This window comes from Lissotriton helveticus, chromosome 4_2 (genome assembly GCF_964261635.1).
Source record: "Lissotriton helveticus chromosome 4_2, aLisHel1.1, whole genome shotgun sequence".
In the NCBI taxonomy this organism is placed as follows: domain Eukaryota; kingdom Metazoa; phylum Chordata; class Amphibia; order Caudata; family Salamandridae; genus Lissotriton; species Lissotriton helveticus.
Genome location: NC_136064.1, coordinates 68,086,889 through 68,096,886, shown reverse-complemented (window position 1 = coordinate 68,096,886; position 9,998 = coordinate 68,086,889).

Here is a 9,998-nt window from a genome sequence, read left to right as displayed (position 1 = left end):
CCTAGATTAGTTCTGCTGAAGCTTTACCTTCTCAAGTTTTGTGCCAAGAGTCCAGTTCACGTTGGGGAATGTCGGAGAGAGCAAGGAGAGCGTCACTGACAGTGGTTGGAGTGGTGTAAAGATCAGGCCGGGCACTGCGGGCGGGCAGACTGAAGCTTAGTGTTGGGTGTCCTGCACAGGTGATACATGCTTGCTGTGCAGAGAGACGTACAGGCGATGGCTTGAGTGGCACGATTATGTTAGGAACGGGCCTATTCTCTGGTACAAAGAGCCCAAAAGCTTGCTTTCAAGACACCGTGAGCCACACCAAGGGTCCAGGACCTGAGGGGCACCACTTGGGGTTCAGGAACTCGCTGTAGCTGGATCCAAGAGCTGATTGGGGAGCCTATTCTGTACCTGAGGCTTAGGTCCGCAGGCCAGCAGATTAGCCCTTTGAGTCACTCGAGTATCCTGGGTTCAAGAAGAAGTTGCAGGTCCAGTTCTTCATCCCTGGGCAATAGGTCAGTAGGCCGCAGGGCAGCACAAGGCCTGGGTGGAGCTTGCGAGTTTCACTCCGCGGAATTCTGCAGAGTTACTGAAAAACTCTGCCAAGTTTAGCAGAGTTCCTTGAGCGGGCGTAGTTTTGCTCAGCCACCCCTAATGAAGTCCCCTTGGAAGCTGAGAGTAGTTGGTGGCCAAGAACTCCTCCTGTTACCATCAGTAAGTCCCACACAGCAGGATTCCTGAAACCTCATCAGATGCCCAACCCCTTTCTCATCCACTCTGCAAACATGGCTCCTTGCGCATTACTGGTTGGGGGATGAACTCCCCTTTGCAGCTGAGCGTCGTTTGGGGCCAAGAAGACCTATTGTTGCCACCAGTTATTCCCACACAGCGGGATTGCGGAGACCTTGTCGGAGGCTGACCCCTTTCTCAACCACTCTGCAAACTCACCTCCTGGTGCACTACTGGTTAGGGGATAAAGTCCCCTTGGCTGCTGAGGGCTGTTGGAGGCCAAAAACCCCTATTGTTGCCACCAGAAAGTTCCCCACATCGGGAATTCAGAGACCTCATCAGAGGCCCCGCCCCCTTCCTCAACCATTCTGCAAACAGGCCTCCTGGTGCCACTACTGGTGTGGGATGAAGTCCCCTTGGCTGCTAAGGGACGTTGGGGGCCAAGAACCCCTATTTTTATCACCAGTAAGTCACCCACAGTGGGATTGCTGAGACGGCGTCAGAGGTCCCGCCCCCTTTCTCAGTCACTCTGCAAATGGGCCTCCTGGCACTCGACTGGCTGAGGGTTGAAGTCCTCTTGGCTGCTGATGGTCGTTGGGGGCCAAGAGCTCCTATTATTACCACCAGTAAGTCCTCCACAGTGGGATTGCAGAGACCTCATTGAGGCCCGTCCTTTTCTCAACCACTCCGCAAATGGGCATCCTGACACACTACTGATAGGGGATAAAGTCCCCTTGGCTGCAGAGGGTTGTTGGGGCCAAGAACCCCTACTGTTACCACCAGTAAGTCCCCCACATTGGGATTGCTGAGACATCGTTGGAGTGACTGCCCCCTTTTTCAACCACTCTGCAAATACACCTCCTGGTGCATGACTTGCTTGGGGATAAAGTCTAGGAGTGAGTGCGCCGGTAAACTCTGCTCTGCCGGCGGTTGGCAGATTTTTCCCGAACTCTGCGTTTCCAGCAGAGCATGAAGTGGCAAAATTCAGCACACTCAGGCAGCAGAGCAGGGTTTACCGCCCACCCCTAGTCAGCACAGCGGGGCAGCAGTTCCTTTAGAGTAGCAGTCCAGCAGATTGGCAGTCCTTGTAACAGCACAGCAGCCCTTCTACCTCTCAGAGTATTCACAGGTTCAGAAGTGTACAGAGAGTTTGTGTCTGAAGTCCTTATTTTACACACAGTTGTGTCTTTGAAGTGGGTAGAAGATTCTAGAGACATTACTTTAAAGTGCAGAGATGCCCTGCCTTCCCGGCCCTGGCTACAGACTAACTACAGGGGGTATGAACCCATTTGTGTCGAGGCAGGACACACCCTTTTCAAGTGTAATTAGGGCTACAGTCAGCTCCTCCCTCCCATCCTACCAGTGATTGCACATTGAGTCATACCTAAGCTCCCATTGTGTGTGACTGTCTAGGAGGAATACACAAAGCTCAACTGTCAACTATACTGAGTCATGTGACTAGAGACAGGCTGCAGGCATCAAATGGCTAAGGCAAAAAAAAAAAGCCAACTTTCTAAATGTGTCATTATCAGAGTTGCAATTCAAAATCTGACTTCACCATAAGTTAGTATTTTAAGTTGTAATTCCAGAGACACCAAACATATATTGGTGATCGCATCCCATTTGGAAACTACTATTATAAAATGTAATAAGGCAACTCCAATGTTATCCTATGAGAGGGATATGCCTTGTAGTAATGAAAAACAAATTTAAGGACATGTAAAACTTAAAGGTTTATGACCTATGTTTTAAATTTATTGCAAGCAGCCTTCTAGGATGTCCAGTGACAACCCTAAGGGTGACATATGTATTAAAAGGGAAGGTTTGGGCCTGGCAATAGGTTTATTTTGACAGGTCAAAATGGCACTTTAAAATTGAACATGCAGACACTGCAATTTGCAGGACTGAGAAGTGTTTAAAGGACTACTTAAGTTGGCGGCACAGCCAGTGCTGCAGGCCCACTAGTAGCATTTAATTTACATGCCCAGGGAAAATGTTCGGCAACTTTACTAGGTACTTTAAAGTAAATTAAATATGCCAATTAGGTATAAGCCAATTCTACCATGTTTTAGGGAGACAGCACGAGCACCTAGCACTAGTTAGCAGTGGTAAACAGTGCAGAGTGCTAGAGACAACAAAAACGAATTCAGTGAAACGTGGAGGCCAAATGCAAAATTATTGGAGATGACCTAGCAGAAAGGTCCAAGTCCAACAGGAAGCTTAAAGGAGTGTGCTGCTTTTGGCTGACAATATAGCGGCTAGTTGGCATTGCTAAATTAAGCAATATAATACATAACAATAACTTTACACTGCAAAATAGCAACACAACATAACATAACCAATCTTAAGACAACAAATCAGCCAAATAGGAATAAAACATACCTACCACAATACAATACAATGATAAAACAATCCAATAATGCAGCTCAAAAACACAGCAGCAGAAAATAGCACATCTGCATTAAAACAAAATGTAACACACAAATATGAGCATTATTCTTGTGACACATCACAACCTCTAGAATTCTGCTTTCATTATATAGTGGTAAATGATACTTGTACCGGGAGCTTCTTCAATTATCGCCTAGGGCATCTAATAAGTGTGGTCAAAAAGTGTTTTGTGATTCGGCCCAACGTCTTAAATTAGCACTACCAATCAGCCGCGGGCCGTGGAGGGAGGTACGGTGGGGCAGGGAGGCGGGGAGGGGGAGGGGCGGGGTGGAGGGTGCTAAAAACAGGAATATGGATCATTGCAGGTAAGTAGACAATTTAATTAATAAAACGAAATTCGTAGCGCGCACAGCATTGCTTTTTGCCATGCAGTGTGCGCTACGAATTTTGTTTTATTAATTAAATTGTCTACTTACCTGCAATGATCCATGTGCCTGTTTTTAGCACCCTCCAACCCGCCCCTCCCCCTCCCCGCCTCCCTGCCCCACCGTAACTCCCTCCACGGCCCGCGGCTGCTACCAATGCTCACTTTATTTGGCATGGCCAGACATGTAGATGATGAGTTTAAAACATGGAGACTCCGATTTCTAAAGTTTTATGTGGGTCTTTACGCAACGCAAAGTTGTGGGTAGTGTAGCGTCAATCAACTTTCACGTGGAAAGGCTTTTTTGTGAGAAACCACGTGCAAAAAAACAAAACTGACCAAAGCTTTACCAGGGTCCGTGTATAAGAATAAGTACATTTAGAAATATGTACTTAATTGATTACAGGTTAATTTAGATGAATACTTAGCAAATATTTCATTTCTTTACAGTTCTAATTATTTGGAGACCTTGAATAAACTTAATACTGTCAACTCTTGGAATACAACCTATGAGGGGATTTAGCACTTATTTGACAATCTTCTTCTTCTTGGTGGAGTTGTGCACTATGGTGAGTTTTGTGACTCGGTGACTTGCTGTATTTTTCAGACGTTACTATCTGGATACTTTTCTCGGTGATATTCTGCAACTATTCTTCCATCCTTTTGTTCAATTAGATTAAGGTACAAATTGGATTTAATTTAATATGGAACATTGTGTAAATCACTATGTAAATATTAGCATGTCAAGGTACTCTAGTGATGTATATATTATTGTTGTTTTGGGTTGCAGCCCTGACGAAGTCAATTGGCACAGATAAGTGCATGACGAAACACGTGTTGGCTGCGTCTTTTTGCAAAGAGGAAGAATTGGTTTTCTCTTTTGGACCGTTAAAATTGATTTGAAATAAATACATTTGAAGACTTCTGAGTTGGACCATTGTTGCAAGAACAAACTGGATGGACTATGCAATGGATTGCATCTATAATTGACTGCTGAAATACGATACATAACTTTGTGATATTTCCTGTGAGAGACATATGTTGTTCTTTGCTGTAGCTATTTCTGAATATTTTGATAATTTTAAACTTACTTTTATCATTATCTGATATTTACTGTATAGTGCTCAGGGAGGATTTCATTTACATTCTTTGTAAATGCTGTCCCTGCCTCCAGGTATCTTCTGCACTCTCTGTCCAGACAAAAGTCTTTCTTCCTTGACCTGCCTAGCATTGCCCACATCCATTTCCTTCTTTGATCCATCTATCCCCTGTGCACCACAACCAGCAGTCTGTCCTCTTCCAACTATAACTTCTCTTACTGTAGACCATTGCAAGTCTTTGTGCTAACTTACAAAAGTCTAAAAGCTTTGCAGAAATGAATAAGTTTAGCAGGTGGATGTGCCTGCAACTCTCGCCTGGTCCATTATCCCCTCCAATATTATCACTGTAATTGCCCATCCACAATCACTTATTGTCCCTCTTTCCCTGGCGCACCCTTCCAAAATCCACTTCACAACTTCACCCTCACTCAGCTAGTATCTCAATAACACTTCATATAAGGCTCTGCAGCCAACATTCCAGCAATGGTAGCTGATAACCGCCCCTTCTTTTCTATTTACATCACATAGTTCACCGCGTCATCTCTTCTGTCCTTCATCCTTACCACGCCTCTCTTTTCTTTTGTCGCTACATGAATTGTGTCCTTCCTTATCTATACATTGTCTTAGTTGATACAGGCAGGGAGCCTTCTGTTAAATCCACACTGTCATCTTCCTAGCACCTACAACTTCTCTGATACAGTCGCCCCTTGTTCATCCACCAATAAAGCCATAACATGGAACCTCAACCAGAGAAAACAAGATAAAGCTTCAGTCAATCCATTGTCAAGGCTCCTAATATGAAATAACTCTTTAACACCAGCATTTCAGAACCACCCCCCTTAGCAATTTCAGCACCCACCTGTCATTTGCAGACAACTTACTTATCACTCTTACCGCCTCATAGTCTGTCAAGAGCCATCTTCCTATTGGTTAGCTCTTAACCACATAGCTCCTTTGCCAAGATCACTGGACACAATTCCAGGATGTGGTTGAGTTCCAGTATCAGCTACAGCCTCCTGCTCCAGATGTATCAGAAAATATTTTCACACACCAGCAATACGGGTCCACCACATTTATCCTCATCGTCAATGCATTGTGATCATCAAGGAGTCCTAGCCAAGGGCATGTGTCTTTTCTGATGACCTCTGTGATTCTGATTCTGTGGAGAGGGTTCCAGGATGTGGTTGAGTTCCAGTATCAGCTACAGCCTCCTGCTCCAGATGTATCAGAAAATATTTTCACACACCAGCAATACGGGTCCACCACATTCATCCACATCGTCAATGCATTGTGATCATCAAGGAGTCCTAGCCAAGGGCATGTGTCTTCTCTGATGACCTCTGTGATTCTGATTCTGTGGAGAGGGTTTATCACTGCTCTCATGGAGGAAGCCATGTGTCTGCAAGATGCTTTTCCTGGTGCCTGTCAGAGAGCCAGCCTCTCCGAGATCCACAAGATCCTTACACCCATTGCAGCATAGGGAGGTTCAAACTCCTGGGAATGGGCCGTTACCCAAGGGTGGCCCATTTGGTTTTCTCCAAAGTGGCGGCCTTAAGGGTCATAGTACGGCACTGGGATCATATAGGGAGAGGCTTTGTGAAACCCTGTCCCTCCCAGAAACCATCTTGACTCTCCCAGGAGATCCCATGAGAACTCACTGTTTTGCCATGAGGTTTAGTTCAGAGCGGGGTCCCTCTATGAAAGAGAGCTGCGCCTTCATGAAAACTGCGGGTTAATGGAGTTTACTCTGGAAGCAAGACAACAGAGGAGACAGTCAAATACTTGCAAGTGACCTCCCAGTCTGGTCTTTGTTCCTCATACCTAACAAGGGCCTTTTTACCTTGAGCATTTGTGGTGAGAAAACGAGGAATATAACAAATGCAAAGTAAAACTCAGAGACATTGGTGGGAGCGAGTTTTGGTTCAAGTTTGTTACTGTATAATAATGATACTTGATCTGAAGAAAAGATCAGGGGGTCATGCAAAGTAATCTGGAGTAAGATTATAAGGGAATATAGTGACATAGGATGTCCCTGTTAAGGTCCCTGTTGGATCAGGTTCTTAGAACATTCGTCAAGACAAAAGAAAAGTAAGGAATAACACTTTCCTAAATGTAAGGTGTATTGTTGAAAGAAAATGTTGATTATGAATCGGTATTAACAGGTTCTCATTTGTAATCTTGTCACCCGGGATCCTTTACAAATGACTTCCCTAGTTACCACTCACTGTTGAGTCCTGTGAGAGGATCTTCTCGCTGTGAGTCGACATAGCTAACCCCTCCACGTTGGAAGACTCCAACATTGCAATAAGATTATTTTTCTTAATGAGAACATCATAGTGTCTGTTGGACCTGGCACTCTCTGCAGGGTTACTGTGGAACCTGGCCATTTTTGCAGGGTTATCCCCAAACATTTTGATTGTATCCACCTATTTTTCTGACCTTCTTTTTGTTGGCTTTAGGACTCTGGGCACTTTACCACTGCTAATCAGTTCTAAAGTGCATGTGCTCTCTCCCCTAAAACATGGTACGATTGATTTACACCGGTTTGGCACATTTAATTTACTGATATGTTCCTTGTACAGTGGTGTACTACATACCCAGGACCTGTAAATGAAATTCTACAGGTGGCCCTGCAGCGCTGTTTGTGCCACCCACAGATGTTGCCTTTCAAACCTGTTTCAGGCCTGCCACTGCAAAACCTGTGTGCGCAGTTTACTGCCACTTAAAATTGCCATTTAAAATGACTTGCCAAGCCTTAAACTCCCCTTTTATTACACATTGGTCAACCCTAAGGTAGGCCCTAGGTAGCCCAGGGTGCTGCATAAGTAAAAGGTAAGATATGTGCCTTTATTGTGTGGCAGTGGCATGTCCTGGTAGTGACAAACAGCCTATTTGTAACCCTGGGCGTGGTGGGCATAGTGGGGCTACACGGAGGGCCACAGAGTTGCGAACAAACTTCATGGCCCTCCGCGTAGCCCACTACGCCACCCGCCTCCACCCCCATTTTTAACAAGTAATTATACTACTTAAAACAAGCAAATTAAAATCACTTACCTGTCCTGCGGCATCCCCGGGCTGCCATCCTCCTCTTCCTCATAATCTCTGCAAATCCTTGGGAATCTGTGCATGTGCCCGCGCATTTCTCACATGAAATGCGCATGTGCGGGCACACGCGCATGCACAGTTTTCCCAAGGATATGCAGAGACAGCGAGGGAGAGGAGGAGGACAGCCCGGGGATGCCACAGCACAGGTAAGTCGTTTTAATTTACTTGTTTTAAGTAGCATAATTACTTGTTTAATGGGGGGTGGAGGCGGGGGCTGCCAACTCTGCCCGCTGCGGAGTGTGCAGAGATGTGCCTACTCCACGTTCTCCGAGGAACACAGAGTAGGTAAATCTCCGCACACTCCGTGGGCGGAGCGGAGGTCTCCGCCCAGGGTTACCTATTTGGTTTCTCACTGCTGTGAGGCCTACTCTTCTCATAGGCTAGCATTGAGGATTCTCTTATATAGTTTTAAGTGGTAATTCCTGATCAGAAAGGAGTGGCATGGCCATGTTTGGTATGTTATGAATGGTAGCGATATATCCTACTTACTGGTGTGGTTGGATTTTACATTACTATTTTAGAAATGCCACTTTTAGAAAGTGCAAAAACAACAATTGATGGACAGAATGCAGAATAATGTCATACATTCACCCCAGTACAGAGATCTGGGCCTCAATCCATTGTTTTGTATGCTCACCATGCCATTCCAGTTTGAACCCAGCCATAGCCAAATCAGTCTAAACCCTGTGCTCAATGGGAACAGTTCAGCCCGAATTGCCAGGCACGTCCTCCCCGGACAGGAAACAAGCATCCTAGGACCGGTTTTGGGATTTCACCCCTCTTCAGCCAGATAGCTTGACTCCAGTGGCATGGAGAGCATGGGATTCGCGTGTGTGCATACCCGTCCCACTCGTGGTGACCAATGCAAAACCAACAATTGATGGACATAATGCAGAACAATGTCATACATTCACCCAGTACAGAGATCTGGGCCTATATCCATTGTTTTTTTGCTCACCATGCCATTCCAGTTTGAACCAAGCCATATGCAAATCAGTCTGGACCCAGTGCCCAGTAGGAACAGTCCAGCCCGACCTGCCAGGCCAGGTCCTCCCTGAACTGGAAACAAGCATCCGAGGACCGGTTTCGGGGTTTCGCCCATCTTCAGCCAGGATAGCTTGACTCCAGTCGCATGGAGAGCACGGGAGCCATATCTGGGATTACCTGTCCCACTCGGGGTGAGAAATGAAAAAACAACAATTGATGGACAGAATGCAGAACAATATCATACATTCACCCCAGTACAGAGATCTGGGCCTAAAGCCATTGTTTTTTTGCTCACCATGCTATTCCAGTTTGAACCCAGCCATATGCAACTCAGTCTTGACCTTGTGCCCAATAGGAACAGTCCACCCCGAACTGCCATGCCAGGTCCTCCCGGGACTGGAAACAAGCATCCTAGGACCAGTTTTGGGGTTCCACCCCTCTTCAGCCGGGATAGCTTGACTTCAGTGGCATGGAGATCACGGGACCAACATGTGTGCATACCCGTCCCACTCGGGGTGACAAATGCAAAACCAACAATTGATGGACATAATGCAGAACAATGTCATACATTCACCCCAGTACAGAGATCTAGGCCTGAATCCATCGAATTTGTGCTCACCATGCCATTCCAGTTTGAACCCAGCCATATGCAAATCAGTCTTGATCCTGTTCCCAATGGGAACAGTCCAGCCCGAAATGTCAGGCCAGGTCTTCCCTGGGCTGGAAACAAGCATCCTATGACCGGTTTTGGGGTTTCACCCTTCTTCAGCCAGGATAGTTTGACTCCAGTGGCTGGAGAGCACGGGTCCCATATCTGGGCATACCCGTCCTACTCGGGGTGACAAATGCAAAAACACCAATTGATGGACAGAATGCAGAAAAATGTCATACATTCACCCCAGTACAGAGATCTGGGCAATCATCTCCTTGTGTTTGCTTTGTTCGCCCTAAATTGGCAGGGTATGCCCAGACGTGGGTCTCTTGCTCACTTAGCCACTGGATCAAAGCTAGCCTTGCTGATGAAGGGTGTTACCCAGAAACCGGTTCCAGGATGTTTGTTTCTGGTTCAGGGAAGACCTGGCTTGGCAGTTCGGGCTGGACTGTTCCCATGAGGCACAGGGTCAAGACTGATTTGCATAAAGCTGGGTCTGAACTGAGGTGGCGAAGTGAGCTAAAGAATGATAATGGATTCAACCCAGATCTCTGATTGGGGTGAGTGCAAGAAAGGTTTCAGTGCTCCGTCCATCATCTCCTTGTGTTTGCCTGTTCACCCTAAG